The following is a 17,841-nucleotide window of genomic DNA, read 5'->3' on the forward strand; positions in this document are numbered from 1 at the left end:
TTTAGAACTCAGAAATTAAAAGTTAGGTCTGATGAGAATTTATGGTAAGTTGAGCAGCTCATCTCTTCTCAAAGTAAATCAAGAATCCATTTTCTCTTTTTCATAAGTCATCTTCCTCTAGAGTAGTTTCTCTCATCTGTATCTGAGGCTGCCAAAACCACAGCTGCTTCATTATATCTCCTCCTCCCAACTGCTCTACTCTTCCCCCTAATTGTCACAGTTTGGCAGTCCTGTACTATCTTATTTCCAAGATGTGAGCAATGATGCTGACCTCAGCTCTCTTAACCTCAGCTCTCTGCCCATTCCTCAATTTCTCATAATTTCAGTCATTCTTGCCTTCTAATGATAAATGTTTATTGAGCAACTAACTACCCTGTTCCATGCACCCTTAGAATGATGGAATGTGTCAATAATCAAAGCAGACATAACTTCTATTCTCATGAACTTTGCATTCTGGTGGGGAGAGGGAGCAAATAATGAACAAGAAATAAGCAAAGAACATTATTTTCTGTGGTGATAAATACCATGAAGAAAAATAAAACAAGCTAGGGGAAAAGATAGTGCTAATGAGAAGAGTAATTTGGTCCTTTACCTTCAATTCTTCAGCATGCAAATCTTCACTTCTTTCCTTCAAGAATTGCATTGCCCTAGAATTGGTTCTTTTACTCACAGGGGCATTCATGAAGACCCCAGATGCTCAGCTTCGTTCATGAAGACCCCAAATGCTCAACTTATTTTTCATAGTTCATTTTTATTAGTCTAAAATAACTGTTTTAGCCTCACAAAGGAGAGTGCACTTTGTCACTCCAAGCTTTGTTTCCTATCAACAATGGATATAAGTCTTTGCATTATTATGCAAAGCATCATTAGTTCTTGCTTTTTTACTCTCTAAGACCTGAAGATTTTTCTATGCATTGTCTAATAGAGACATATATCTGTTGCTTCTACTGATTTTTCCAAAAGTGCTGCAGAATCTTTGTGAGAAAACTAAACATTCCTGTACATTGAGCTACACTTGATTCTTAAGATTCTTTCTTGTCCTAATCACTATAAGTGGAAAGGTGGCAATATACAAGTATTCTCCCCTTGTACAGAGAAATGGATTGCAGTGTGATGAAAGAGAGGAGATGTTTTTCTATTTCAGTAAAATCAATTAATATAGAATATGCTTTGGAACATTCCATATTAACATTTCTATTAAACTGAGTTTTACCTAGAAAACCTGCAGACATGTGTAGAAGCTAAGTATGAATTTGGGTAAAGCATAAATATAAGAAAGCATTCTTAACTATTAAGAAACCTCCATATGCTAAAGATAGGCTTTACGTGGCTGTTACTTTTATCAGGAGTATTTTCCAAAACTGCTTGTATTTATTTATACCTTCTCTCCAAAAGGACCCATAGAGAACAGCTTCTGGATTTTTTTTAAAACTTATGATAATCACCACTCAGCTAATGTGCAACAGGCATTCTAGTGGCCTTTCCAAATGTCCATTGTATAGCAATATATATGCATAAAAGCAGAATATAATTGGGATCACCTTGGCATGTACACTGTTACAATAGACCTAAGCAGAAAGCTGTGTAAAACGTATTGCTTCTTAGCTATCAGTAGCAGGATGAGCACATGGAGCTGCTTTCTGGGTAGGAGGTGTGGGGGGTGATGACAGATGATAGATCTCTATTTTATGTGCAATGGAATATGTTAGTCATATGGCACAAAGGGTTACATATCCAGTCTAGATTCAAGGATACCAAAGGGCTATATGAGGTTTGAAAACAATTTCAGAACAATGGAATTCCATTTGCCGAATAATATTTGTTCTTTGAAACTCAAAACACATTGATCTAAAGTAAAAATTCTAGATAAGCAATTTTAAAAAGACTTAGCACTGTTAAAACCTTATGACATTCTTTCATATGCCTCTTTTTTATAGAATTTATGACTTTTGTATTATTCTGGTAGTCTGATCACTTTCTTATATACCTGGCACTGTGCAAGATTCAATGGTGAGCAAAAATGATTAAGTTTCTGCTTTCTGAGTCTATAATATGATGTAAGTATCTTTCCATGTTGATACATATTCGTTATCACATAAATGTCTAAATCTATACTTTACATATTATTTAACCTTGTCCCATGCACACATTTCATTTTTCTCTGCCCTTTTGTGTTATTCGCAATAATTCTCCTGTGGAAACCCTGGAAGAAAATGTCTCTTTCCTTCCACGCAGTTCGATTTGACCTCATGCCTTCTCCTCTAATTACAGCCAGGTGTTGATCTGATTATATCAATTGCACTACTGTAGAAATGTGCACTATTGTTAGAAGTGCTTTGTATGCAAACCAAAAGAATAGTTGAATTCAAAGTGTTTAGTGGTTTTTGATGCCATCATATTAGCCAGCAATTCTTTAAAAGCCAATTCAGGTGGCACATGGTGGTTCATGTCTGTAATCCCATCACTTTGGGAGGCTGAGGCAGGCAGATCACTTGAGGCCAGGAGTTCGAGACCAGCTTGGCCAACATGGTGAAACCTTGTCTGTGATAAGAATAGGAAAATTAACCATACCTAGTGGTACAAGCCTGTAATCCCAGCTACTCGGGAGGGTAAGGCATGAGACTCACTTGAACCCAGGAGGTGGAGTTTGCAGTAAGCCGAGATCGTGCCACTGTACTCTAGCCTGTGCAAAAAAAAAACAAGCCTCCATCTGAAAATAAATAAATAAATAAATAGCCAATCAGCCAATTCAGGAAAAATCAACTTGCCAGATATTTATGGAATGACTTAATTTTAGACACCTAGCACTTCTTATTTCTGGACATTTTATGCAAATGGATGAGCTTTTTCTTAACCATAGATTATTTTTCTTTAGATTGAAAACATACTTTCTGAGAATTGGTCATTTGACAGAATGACTTCAGACATATTGTTTATCTTCCCCCACTCAATGAAACATTGCCGAAAAAATGGTTTTCACTTGGAGGAGTGCAGGTACTAATACTTACTTATCCAAGGTCAAACTACCATCCCTTTATCTAGCCTAACAAGGATTAATGTATATGAATAAAGCTCACAGAGCTCACCTTCCTTTCTCACGGTATCAAAGTTTATCCTGATAGGTAGAAGAATGAAATTATAAATATAACAATGTCTAATCTCATGTTGATGAATAAAGAGGGCTTCCTAAGTTGATTTATAAATGATCGTTAAACCTGGCACTTATAGCCTATATGATTTTTCACAGAGATCAGCTTTGCCCGCAAAGCGTGAATGTAATAAGCTGAGTCATCATCTCTGTTATTTCACACCACTGCTGAATTCAAGGATAGGTACTAGAAATGGTCTTCAGAAAGTTTTCTCTCATTCTAAAACACTTGGATCTGCAGTCACAGCTGGACTTCATGTGGTTTCAAAGCCCCACAGCTGCTTAAGAAACCCCATGACTCTGCCTTGATAAATAGTGGTTCCTTGCAAGTGTGAAAAGCAAGAAATGAAATCCTAATTTCATGTAATAGAAATATAAATCAGAATCTCTTCTGTGCATTGCATTTGCATGGAATTGATGGTAAATTTTATTCTTTCTCCATCATTTTATCCTTTTTTCTATTCATTGTTGAGCACATGGAAGCTACAGGCAGCCTGAGTGCAACTATGTACTAGGCTTGAGAATAAGAGGAACAAAACACAATCTAAGGAAGTAAATACATGGCACTATGTAAAATTTAAAGTAAACATTACATAAAGAGGACATAATTCATCCTTTGTTTTCCTACTAGATACGAAAAATCATATAGCAAAGCGTAATGTAAGATGCAGTAGTTACCATACATTTAGTGTAATGGCTTAAACACATTTTCTCTGTAGGAAGTATTCCTATGATAATAGGGCAATATGAAAAATTGCTTGTGATAAAAATAAAATATGAATGCAAAAGATAACTCAGTATCTGTGACACTCCAAATACAATATTATATTATGCAAATATACATTTATTCATAATATATACACACTGTGAAATCATATTAAGTAAATACCAATATGTAATTCCATAGAGTTTCCTATGATTATTTTCTAAAATATTAAACTTAACATTTAATAAGTTCAAAGTCTTTTGCCCTACTCTAGTGCCTCAGGTTTTGAATTTAAAAGCTCTTACATTTTATAATGCCAACATGCAAATAAACACTAGCCTAACCATTAAAAAGCATTAATCAAGTGTTGTTTATACTGTCTAAACTTGTCTAGGATATACAGACAATGTTAACTCTTTTCTGAATGTATCTGAGATTGCAGCAGAGGAAGTTTATGTTAACCAAAATGCTCAGATAATAAACTATTCAGCCACCTTTATTAACATATGCTGTGTAGCAGATTCCGCTGTTTGACCACTCAGGATCTATTTGCTCTTTGTGCCTTACTTAGAGTACCCTGCTTTGGTTTATGGAAGATGATGGGTAATGATTCACATAACCCAACATGAGAATTCTGTTTCTTGCTTTGACGTTCTCCTTTGCAACTAGTGGTGATCTTGGGATGTGGCTGAGGTTAGTGAGGCACAGAAGAAAGTCTTTTGGAGGAAGTGGGTGACTTTCCTGGTAAATCAGTATAGACATAGTTACTCCTCTTTTCCTCATTCCTGCCGTGAGCATGGCCATGCTATCTGGATTTGTAGCAACAACATCTTGGAACCAGGAAACAAATATGAGAAACAAGGCATACATCCTCACTGTAGTGGAGTGGAAAGATAGAAAAATCCATTTCTAACCCACACTTCATTTACTTAAAAAAATAAAAACTCTAACTCATAAGGATTTCTCTAATACTTATTTTCCAAACTAAATTCTATGTCTTTACATATGCACAAACGATTTCCTTACTATAGCAGGAGTTTAAGTGGACACCTCTACCATGATTCAGGCCCTCATAACCATATTTTATGTATAAAAATGTATAGCTCTCTTAATACATGTCAAGTCTGCATTTTACGAGGGCTGTTCATTTAGCTTTGCCACTTTTTATATTTCCTTGGCCCAGTTTCTTTTCTCTAGTATTCTCCTCCAAATAGCAGCTAAAAATATCTGAAATCTATGCCCAAAGAACCTCAAAAATAGTAGAAAAGGACTAAAGGAATCTGATATTCCAGGTTTTTGAGGGAGTCCATCATGTTCAATTCTTCACTGCCACACTGCAATGGGAGTTAAGGATGATCTTGTTCTTCCCTTGGGCCACCTTCTCAGGGCTCTTTGTGTGAGGCATGGGGGTGCTACTGCAAATGGTACTGAACATGCAGTAGACAGTTAGAAGTGATGGCAAAGATAAATAAATCATCTGTTCATATCGGGTATTCACCAGGTGAATATCAGCTCTGAATATAGACACAAATAAAATGTAATATTGACTTCTATGGTTATAAATGTTTTATAAACAGATTATGTGTTTTTCTTAGCATTGAAAAGAGACTAGAGAGAAAAGAATTTGAAGCAGAAGCAAAGGAGAAATGAAAAAAATATATAAATATAGGTTTCAGTTGCCACTTACAAAATATAACTAACTAATTTGACCCAATGTAGAGTTTAACATACTGAAATCAGCTTAAGGTTAGGAAAGGTAAAGAAAAAGCTTAAAGGTAGAGAAAGTGATGAAGTCAAATGCTGCTAATATGAAGTAATATGAGGGCCAAAAATCAATCATTATATTTAATGACATGGAGGCATTGGTCATCCTCAGAAAAGCAATTTCTGTGGAATGTTTGGGTGTGCAAGACTGATCAGAGAGAGTACAAAAGTAAATAAATGGAGGAACAAGTTTAGCCACATCATGAGCAAGCAGTGAGCCAAATCTGGAATGTGGGACATTCTACATGACAACTGGCCTGGCTCTTCAAACAAGTGAATGACATGGGAAAAAAGGGGATAGGGAGAAAGTTTTTTTTGGATTAAAGTATATCTAAGAGCCACAGCAATCAAATAAAAACTGTGGCACTAGTTTGCATCCTGATTAAAACAAACTAGAAAATTGGAGAAGGTTAAATATGGACTGTTTATTAAATGGTATTAAGTAATTACTGAGAATTTTATTCAGTGTGCTAATATATTTGTGGCATGTAAAGAAATGCCCTTTATGTTATTTTTGATGCATTCTGAAGAATTTGGGGGATGAAATTATATGCTCTTTGGTGTTAGCTTTGAAATTCAGGAATAAGAGAGAGGACATGGGGAATAAAAAGGATAAAATATAAAGAGACCAGGCTTCAGACAGATCTGTATTGAAATTTGGGGTCTGCCCATTGTTGCGTTTATAAGGCATGGTACCATAAGGCAGATAGTGCTTGGAATATAAATGATTGCATAGCAGTAGGTATTTATTAAATGAATGAATGAATGAATGAATGAACGAGCAGCAAATTAGTAGACTTGATAGTAGATTATGATGAATTCCAATATTTTGTAAACGAAAAAGTTAGGAGGGACATACACATACACAACTAAAACTATTCTTCCATCATAACGTAAATTACACTCTACATAAAATAGAAAACAAGAATGAGACTTGACNTATATACTAATCTCATCTATATCTAAAATGAATGCTTAATCTTATGCATTCGTTGAACACCTGTTCTGGATAAGGCGCTGAGCTTGGCATTTGGAAAATATAGTGAAGGCATCGTCAAAGTCTCTGCCATTTAAAAATATGTAAACTATCTGGAATTGGGAAGGGAGGCATATGCTTCAAACCAAGGCGGATAGAAATTAGTCAATAGATGTTTGCGTAACACAGTGAGAGGAAACAGAGAAAGGATTGATTTTTCTGGATGGGTAAAGCAGGAAAGTCTTCATCATTTAAATAAAATTTGAAATTGGAGACTGAATGTCTTAGCAAGATCTGGTTGCGGAGTTTTGTTTTCTCCTGGCAACAAGAGAGAGATCACACAAAGAGTTTATTTTTTACTAGTCAATAGGCATTAAAACAGCGTTTGGTCCTTACACTTTGATCCTAAGTGATTTTTTTTTCCCACGAACCAGCATTTATTTGACCATTGACTCACACACTCCCCGCAGCTGCCTGTAAGACTCACTTCCCTTTTTAAAGAGCCGCCACTTCACTCTCCAAAAATATATTAGTATGAATAAAGAATTTAAAGGCCAAAGATGCAAATCATCATGCAAATAAATAGCTCCCACTCAAATGTTGGAAAGGGCAATGTGAATGCTGGTGATGGTGGCTCCACAGACACCTGAGCTTTGCAAGGATGAAAAGGGACAGTGCTGTTGCTGCTATGGTTTGCTTTGGATCACTTTTCCCCATGCATCATGTGCCCTTCTGAGCTGTTTCTCACTCTTTTTATTTAAATATGGGTGAACAATCTGTGGGGGGAAAATTTACTCTAGCTTGCTTAATCGTTAGTTTCTATTCTAGCAAAATGGTAGAGTAAAAATGGAAGGACAAGGAGAAAATAACACTTCCAAGGAGCATAACTGAGTTTGTGTTGAAGGGTACTTAGGCTGATATATGGCAGAGTTGTGAAAAATGAATAGATACGTCACTTTAGTACAAAAGCCTAACCCTTTTATTTACCAATTCCCTTGTGTTTAGTTAGGAGTTCAGATAGTTTTGAAAGCACTCCTCCGTAAATTAAAATACTCTCCAGATATTTTGGCACTGTAAATGGCCAGGCTAAAACTCACTTTTAATGAACTGTATTTTAATGTCAGTCTTTCTCCTGTCTTCTTAAATGACAAAGAACTCATCTGACTTTGTAATGAATGCTCAACTGTTCTATTACCAATTCTGCCATTTATTGTGCCTCTGTATTTTCCTGAAAATTCATGGTGATTTTAGATGGGCTGAGGAGGAGAAAGGTTAGGAGATTTAGAAAGAAAATAAACCTAGAATCAGTGGGACATGAACTCTCTGCGTAGAATACAAAAGCCTAGTTGTGACAATTTCCTTACAGAAAACTGAAGGTTTGAAGGCCAGAGAAAACATAAATGAATACAGAGGATATTGAACAGAATAAATAACCTGAGACTACAAGCTCAGAATCCATGACTTTGAGTCAGCTGTAATTCCTGTGTCACATTCTTGATATTTAGAATCAAAGGTTTAAAGAAAATTGTGTCCAAAGGTTTCAAAGAACTCAGCTTCAGGATTATTCGGATCAATGTATTTGGAATTGCTTTTGTTTTGTAAACTTACATATATATGATTTTTTTTCTCTACTTTTCTGCCCACTGAATTATAAGACCACTGATATCATGACTGGATGAAGAGAAATGTTATATAATTTTCTTTACAAGTTTCTCCTTTTAGAAGTCCTGATATATTCAATATTTGTATCATTTTGCCACATCAAATCTTTGAAGGACTTTATGCTGTTTTGATATTTTGAGTTTTGATAGCAATACTTTTATATGATGAGTAACATATATGTTCAAAACTAGCTTTTTACTTATATATGTAACAATCCTATAACAACCCTGAAAGATGAGCTTGATTATCTCATTGGACATATAAAACATATGTCTAAGAGAGATTTAATTGTCCAAGGTCACAGAGCTACGAAACGGAAGAGCTCAGAGATTTGAACCCTATATTAGTCCATTTTCATGCTGCTGATAAGGATGAACTCAAGACTGGGAAATTTACAAATTTACAAAAGAAAGAATTTTAATGACTTACAGTTCCACACGGCTGAAGAAGCCTCATAATCATAGCAGAAGGCAAAGAGGAACAAGTCACATCTTATGTGGGTGGCAGCAGGAAAAGAGAGATTGGGCAGGGAAACTCCCCCTTATATTACCTTCAGATATTGTGAGACTTATTTGAAGTAACAAGAATGGCACAGGAAAGACCTGCCCCTGTGATTCACATACCTCCCACTGTGTTCCTCCCATGACACGTAGGAATTGTGGGAGTTACACTTCAAGATGAAATCTGAGTAGGGACACAACACAACCAAACCATATCAAACCCTGTTGAGTCGTACTCCAAAATCCATGTACTTTTCTGTCTGGAAACCTCATTTTGCTGTGTGGAAGTGAAACTCATGAACAACCTTATTAAGTAAGGATCGAGTGTCTCTTAACACCTTGGTTTGCCCAGGATTGAGAGGTTTCCTGAAACATGGAACTTTCAGTGCTAAAACTAAGAGAGTCATGGACAAACCATGAAGTTGGTAACTGATATGGTTTGGCTGTGTCCCCACCCAAATTTCATCTTGAATTCCCACGTGTTGTGGGAGGGACCCAGTGGGAGGCAATGGCGTCATGGGGGCAAGTCTTTCCTCTGCTGTTCTCATGATAGTGAACAAGTCTTATTGTAACCAGGTCACAGGACGGGATGGGGCTTAGCTCCCTACCCGATTTAATGTGCCTGAGGCTCTTGTCCTCTGTTTGCCCCTAGAATGGGGAAGGGGCCCTGGCGGCATGGTGAGCTTACAGTTCAAGTAAATATTGGACCCAAAGAGTTTAGCAGAAAGCAATTTATTAGGCAGAGAGAGAGAGAGAGAGAGAGAGAGAGGGAGAGAGAGAGAGAGCATGCTCCCATGCTGCCATGGGAGGGTAATCCAAAGGGGGTCTCCACACAGGTAGAAAGGGAAAGACTGTTCCCACGTTGTTGTGAGAGGGGATCCCAGAAAGTGAAATCGCACAGGTAAGGGGCAGTCAGGTTTTAACTTTGAAGTTATTGCCACTCCATCCATGTTCTTGTTAAATGAGAGGATTTTTTTTTAAACTTCCTCTGGAATGATTGATCTTTGACTCTGATCCCAGATTGGTTGCTTGGGCCCACAACAGATCCCCTCCTTCCAGGGCTTTTGGCAGACTTTCTGAACAAAGGAAGCTCACTTGGAATTTCTGCCTATGGATGGGTGGTGGGGTGGGGGAAGTCAGACAAAGAACTCTAGGTTCCAATGGGGAGGTGGATGGAGGCATGGACTGGGAAGTTCTTACCTTTGAAACCACGCCCCTTGTGGACCCAGGGAGGCAGGGTTGTTTTTTTTTTTTTTTAACACAGTCCCTCATCATGAGATCTGATGGTTTTAAAAAGAGGAGCTTTCATGCACAAGCTCTCTCTTTGCCTGCTGTCATCCATATAAAACGTGACTTGCTCCTCCTTGCCTTCTGCCACTATTGTGAGGCCCCACTCAGCCATGTGGAACTGTAAGTTCAATTAAACCTCCTTCTTTTGTAAATTGCCTAGTCTCAGATATGTCTTTATCAGCAGCATGAAAACGAACTAATACAGTAACTTACATGTCAGGAAGAGCCCCTATCAAATACTAAAACAAAATATTGAAAAAAAATTATTGGTATAATGGATACATAAATAAAGTATAGTTTATGATAAGTTTTCTTCTAGATAGTAAAAAGTGACTTGAAATCTTAGAAGCATCAATGTGTAAACTAAATATGGATTCACAAATATAGAAATATACAAATTTATAAGTCAGTGAAATTACATAGAGGGTAGTATGACTCAGTAGAGTTTATTTGTTACTTACGGATTCTAAGTCCTGTGAAAAAGGTTACAGAAGTAACGCATCACATTAATTTGACTATTATAATCACCAAGTAAATAAATTGAAGTAAAAATGTCTTTATTGAATCATACTCTTTTTGCAGTTCCACCATACAGGAGGTATTTAGGTTAATAAATGTATATTAGAATTTGAAGCAAGGGAGAACTATGCATGCTTGCATATAAAAAAACTATTTATGATAAGTATTTAATGAACTTGACATATTTCCTCATGAACATACTTTTCAATCTTGTTCCTTGAAACTCACTATTAAAGTAGATAAAGCTGCTACTCTGTTTATAGTCATAAACTACTCAAGAATATTATGTTGAAAGATCCTATCTTTAAGACTTTTTTATTTCTTTCATTAATTCTATTATTTAGTTGGAATTTATGAATATCTAAAGAAGGTTTTGAAAACGGATTGTGGAAAAGCTTCAAATCAATGAGCTCTTTGAAATGCACTTGGTTTTACTGTATTGCTACTTCATTTGCTTCCTGCATTATACCACTATTTTGTTAAATTTTGCATTTGAAATGTAATTGCCTATTCAGTAATTCCTAGCATTAGTCAGATTTCTTGGATGACATAAATATTGATTTACTTTGACTGATAAAAAGAATCACTATCACTGAAGCATGTGGAAAAAAAAAACCCTCTGTTGAGAAGTCTATTCAAAATCCTTTCATTTGAGCAATTTGTGTTTATAATTTTTTAATATGCCAACTTTATTACAAAAGACAAGTAAACTCGAATAACTTGAGTAAAATTGGAAAGGTTGCTTTTGTGGATTTTTGACTGTCATTAGCAGCACCATCAGTAGGACAGCCATCGGTATCACCACTAATGGGATAGAAAAAAGCCATTTGGAGCCTTTTGTATTTGATAACAACACCTACGAAAAAGAATAAAACAAAAGAAATAGGTAAAATATACTCTGTTGTAAATGGGAATTTAATTTAATATTCTAGTATATTCATTTCATGAGTAAGGCTGCAAGATGCCTGGTCAATAAGCACGAAGTTGGAACAGCATGAAAACACATTTCTGGAGGGATTTGATCCTATGCTATAGTCTAATAACATTCCTTTCACATTGGAGACAACACAGAAAGAAAGGTGTGAAGGGACAATTTTCTTCAGTCCATTTATTTCCTGAGTGTAAACCAGGGTTTCTCAGTTTTGGCACTATTGGCATTTTGAGCTGCATAAATCTTTGTTGTAGGTCTGTCCCGCACACGGTAGTATGCTAAGCAGCATCCCTGGCCTCTACTCACTAAATTACAGTAGCATCTCCCCAGCTGTAACGATCAAAAATGTCATCAGACATTGCCAGATGTCCCAGGGTGGGGGTGGGTGCAAAAATTTCCCAGTTGAGAGCAATTGGTATAAACTACAGTATCTTCTTCTTCTTCAGGTATATCACATTTTAAAATGAGGTTACTTATCCAAATAACTTGTAGCTATAGAAGAACAGGATTAGCTGCTCCAAATGGAAAAATGGATATGCAGGAAAGAACTAATAAGAAACTTATGTAAAGGTTAGGGCAAAAACTTTGCCCTTTAACTCTGAGAATGGTAGAAGGTGTGTCACCGTTTCACAGGACCTCTGCCCCCGTTACCATCTACTGTACCTTATTTGCACGTATTCAACCAACAGCTAAGAACTTCATGAACTTGACTCACTGAAGGGGTCAGACTGCCATGTTCCTGAATTGTTCTTAAATAAATTCTCCATTGCATTAGGCACGAATAAGCTTTTCTTTAATGTCAGGCATGCTTATCATCTTATTCCTCCTCATTTTCTTCTAGAATATGTGTGGGCACTGAAAAGGCAGTTCTACCCTATGGATTCAGTTCTTGTAATACACTTTCCATTTACTGGATACAACACGTTTTTAGATAGTTTTTGGTTCCTTGCTTTCTTATAACAGTTAAAGTACATTTGCAGTGTTTATATCAACTGATATACAAAATAATTTTAAAAATTAACCTCACAGTAATGTTTATGGCAATGGTTCCCAAATTTGTGGCCCCCTGACCAGTGAAATCAGCCTCACCTGGGAGCCTGTTTGAAATGCAAATCGTCACACCCTCTACCAGGGCTACTGAGTTAGAAACGCTGGGGTGGGTCAGGCAATCATCTGTGCTTTAGCAAGCCCTCCAGACAATTATAACAGACACTAAAGTTTTGAGACTTGTTTGTGTGCAGCTTTCATTTTGAGGGTTGTTGCAGTTTACCTGCAAACTAGAATGTGAGCACCAAATGCCCTTGAATATTTTTCCTTTAGCTATTTGTGGGATAGCAGATTTGTACAAGTCAGAGAGCTTTGGAATATTCACTAAATGCAAAGCAAAACATGTATATTAATAGCATTTCCCAAGCTCATATGCACTTCATTTTTTCTCTTTTTCTTCTTCCTCTGCTTCTAAGAGGCCATAAAACATTTTCTCTTAGCCCTTTAAATTGGTAGTAATTGACAGCCGGCCTGGGAGTTGGGCTATAATTCCAAGTTTGAAGGAGCCAGGGGCATGAACCCCTGCTTCACCTCTTAAGATGGATATTAGATCAGGAGCAAGGAGCAGTGGGGTAAAGGTTTCCCTGGAAGCTTGGAGTCAAGGCTATTGCCTGCAGCCTTTGCTTTCAGTACATTGAGTTCAATATGAGGGCTGCAAAATGAATATACCTCTCACCAGCATTATGGTCATTTTTCTTTTTAACCTACACCTGAATGACCCAGGAAGGATTATATCCAATAACAAATTTATCCATGCTAGCTGACAAACTCCACATGTTCCCATCACCCTACAGAAAACAGTGCAAGAGATTCTAAGCCAAGCTAGTGCTCCATTTAGAAAATGGAAATAATAACATCATCTTGGCAATTACAAGCTGTTTCATGCTACTGACATGTCAGCGGTAGTAACTGAATATGTAAAACTTCTAATGCTATCAGGTGTCAATCTGTGCCTCATCCTGTCAACAAATCCTTCATGAGCATCTATTATATCCAAAAATAGTGTACATAAAGTTAAATATCATAGTCCTTGGCATCAAAATGCTCACAATCCCATCAAGGAAACGATAAACCAATAGTTATTTAAGAGTAAATGCCATGATCAAACACATGCTAAGAACTAAAGTAAACTTACATCTGGATTTTTTAAGATACTATGATATTTCATGTTTTATCCCTATGACCTCTTTTTAATGTTATATTTCTCAAGTCTTGTGTATTTTCTGATTTTTGGCTCAGAGATATGAAAAAAAAAAAGGTCTATGGACTTTATTTTCAGTCTAATTTTTCTGCTGATTTCTATATATTATTTCCATACTAAACTGCTTCCTGTTTCTGAAATATATGAAGGAATGCAGACATTTTTCTGGCAGCAACAGAGTCATTGTATTTACAAGTATAGGAGTAACACAACCATTGGCATGTTTTAGGGCATCTGGCAGATTTTGCAGGAGTGGCTGGTGGTGAGAAAATTCCTAGGAGAGATAAATAGATACCATAGCCTAGAATTTGGGCAGCAACTCAAAGGAGGCCGAAGAAAAGTAAAATTAAAACAGAGTGTGAACCATGTCTTCACATAGAAAAGTGTCAAAGCTCTCTTTAATAAGGGTGATATTTAAAACAATAGAACTGGTTCACTGCAGAAATATTTCCATTTAGATCCTGAAAGAAATTAATAATAAATTAGAAAGCAATATCAGTAAGGTGTTTTAAAAGATAGATAACTAATAAAAAAGGAATCTTTCTGTAAATATATGAGCATCTATTAAAATGGTCCTCCCATAATATTTTATTTACCAACCTATTCTGCTAGACTCCCAACTTGAAAAATATAGATGCTCATAAAAAATAAAGCACAGAAATGAAATTCGTACCCTAGGGAGTCATAGCTGATAAGTGAGAAAGTTTATTTTTGTGTACCACTCTCACCATCATCATCACCACTGCCAAAAGGTGCACCTTTTCTAGTCTTTACCATCTCATTTTATAGCAACTTCATTGACCTCACTGCTCATTTCAGAAACCTGGAGATCTGTCTTTGCTTCTCTCTCTTATTCTTCATTTAAGGTTAAGTCCTATGTGCTCTACCACTAAACCGGCCCTCTAGTGACATTATCTGAGTCGGGGATAAGACCACTTCTCCCTTGAATATGTTGTATCCTGCTAATTACTTTTCTCATCTTCACTTTTGCCTCCATCATCCATTCTTTACATAAAAGATACAGCAATCTTTTAAAAGACTAAACAGGAATTTTCCTTTTTAAAACACTTTAGTGGCTTACCATTGGTCTTAGAATGGAACTTAAACAATAGCATATAAGATAACCATTACTAATACACTCAGATTACAGGTAAGGGAACCAAATCTTTTAATACTTAATTTTATCAACAGCGTATGATTGACAAACGGCTGAGCCCAGCCAGCCTGAATCTAAATAAGTAATCTGCCACACATTTGCTGCCCCCTGGAGTGCTGTATTTACAGTACTACTAGAAAGACATGACAAGACACCTAAGGTTAATTATAGGACAGTCATGCCAAGAGCCGTCAGATAAAATCATTAATAATGATAATTGTAATATCAACAACTAAAATTTTCCAAGCATACATATTGAAGACCTATAAACTCAAGGCTCTGTACAATGTATTTAATTCTCACAGCAAAACTCATTTACTCTGAATACCAGTGTAGAATTTTGAACACAGATGGGTAGCATATGGAATTAAATATTCTGTATCAATGTGTCCTATCACTTACTTGCTATGTGATTTGGAGAGAGAATGAATTCTAAGCCTCAGTTTCCTCAGTCTCTGAAATGGGCTTGATAATAATGTTTATTTTATATAATTGCCTTGAACACAGAAAAGGAGATTTTATTATGAAACATCTGCAGCTAAAATAGTGACAATATCATTAGAGGTATGTTTACATATGAGTATGTGTTTAGATGTATTTACTAAAGTGGTTTAAGGAAATTTAAGCAACTGGTAATTTTAACAATGCTTTTCCTTCTTTAAATTTATTTTATTTTTATTTATTTATTTTTGAGATGGAGTCTTGCTGTCACCCAGTCTACAGTGTAGTGATGTGATCTTGGCTCACTGCAACCTCCACCTCCCAGGTTCAAGCAATTCTCCTGCCTCAGCCTCCCAAGTAGCTGAAATCATAGGCATGCACCACCATGCCCGCCCAATATTTTGTGTTTTTAGTAGAGACAGGGTTTCACCATATCGGCCGAGTTGGTCTCAAACTCGTGACCTCATGATCTGCCCGCCTCAGCCTCCCAAAGTGCTGGGATTACAAGCATGAGCCGCTGCACTTGGCAACAGTGCTTGCTAGTAAGTAGATCTATGTTGACAAATTGAGACCATGTAGAGGTAGTAGAACACAATCATGGTGGCCCAGTAACTAATATTTTTGTTTCCTTTAATACTAGCAATTTTATAAAAATATTTCATTAAAGATACTTAACTGAATGCAATTTAGTTATAATCCATTTGTATCCAGAATTTAATCACAGAATCAAAAGCATTAGGAGATCCACAGATAGATCTATATATTTGTTACATGGATTTTACACTATACAACTGTGGGAGTTAGTTAAGCTCTTTCTGCAAGGTTCTTGTCTTTGCTTGTGATGCTGGAGCTTGTGGTCCACAAGGAGGGTAGTTGGAAAGGAAAGATGACTGTAAAGTGAGAGAAATAAAAAGAAATCTAGAACTCACATATGCAAGCTGGAGCCACCGAACAATGAACTGAAATGCATGCCATTCCTTGTTGCCTCTGACCTTGATGGTATAGGAGTACATCAGAAAATGAGTCTCTTCACCATGGAGTTAAACACAAACAGCAGGCCCCAGTCAGAAAAGCTAAAGAAATATCGAAGGGAAGGTGCATTAGGTGTAGGTCCACCTCATGCCTCACAGCAATAATTTAAGTAACCAGACTGACAAAAATATGTACAAGATACAAAATAGTTGTTGATAGTTGTTGCTTTACTTCCACCCACTAAATCACCTGCAGGAATCTCTCTTGGCCAACCCTAAGTGGAGATACACAGGGAAGGGTATTCTGGGAAATGTAACCCAGTACAGCCAAGCTGATACATTGCAGAGCCAGCACAATCCACTCCTTATCAATTTGACACTCATATACATCTTAAATCATACTTAGTCTACAAAAGCAATCATGACAAAGTCAAACTTCTGCCCAACATGATCTATCTCTTCAAAGTACATCTGAAAACAGGCTCCTTTTTAGTAGAACAGGACATCTGGTTTTTTTTGTTGTTGTTGTTTGTTTGTTTGTTTGTTTGTTTTGTCTTTGGATGATATTTATTCTTCTCTTAATTCATGCTTCAGTTTGGATATCTTATAATTTCAAGATTAAGATATACATTTAATTATTATTAATATATCTTACATTTGATAAGAAGATGAGAGAGGGGAAGAAAAAGAAGATAATTGCTTAACATAAATGCAAACACAGTCATATCAAAATAAGAAATAAGTACTCACACTATTCTAGCCTTGTTTCCATAATTGGCCGTGTGGTCATAACTGGTGTTTATTGCTACCTTCTTCCCCTACTCAATTTATATTTTCTTTGCACTCAGCTAGCCATTCAACTGGGCAATATTGTGCAGTATTCTCGCTTACTGAAGCGTCTGGGTCCTTAGTGAGTTTTCCTGATTTAGGCTGCTATAGTTTTCCATCTACTTTCATCACAGGACCTGAGAATACTAACAAACATTCTAGGGGATCTTCTGCATCATAGAAATGCTCCTCTTACTCTCTTTGTATAGCGGCTACCTAATTTCTCCTGGGTGGTTAGGATCTATAACTCTGTTCTTTGCCTGTTGATGGAGAGGCACAAGGAGTCCAGAGTGGCCAGGTGGAAGTCTCAACTTCCTCTTCAATGGAATCACTGTCATGTCTCCTGGGAGAACCATTCTTCTTTTGGAACCCAGAAGTCTAGACCAGCAGAAACTGAACTTGTGAGGTTGGAAGACAAAAATCTAGTTATTGGATTGCTGTGGATAATGTTGAGAGGCACCATTCTTATTCTACCCCTTGGTTCCTAGATGCATAAATCCTAGTTATTAGAGAAACAACATCATATACCACACGCTGATGTAACACACTTATTTTATCCTGGAGGAGACTTTTTCTAGCCCTGCATTATGTTGCCATCTAGATGCTGTCATGAGTAAGACTTCAAAGGGCATTTTCATTAGTCCATCAAGCTAGCTGCTTCAGCACAATAGAGTATATGATTCAACCAGTAAATTCCATGG

Source organism: Cebus imitator, unplaced genomic scaffold (genome assembly GCF_001604975.1).
Source record: "Cebus imitator isolate Cc_AM_T3 unplaced genomic scaffold, Cebus_imitator-1.0 Scaffold86, whole genome shotgun sequence".
Classification (NCBI taxonomy): domain Eukaryota; kingdom Metazoa; phylum Chordata; class Mammalia; order Primates; family Cebidae; genus Cebus; species Cebus imitator.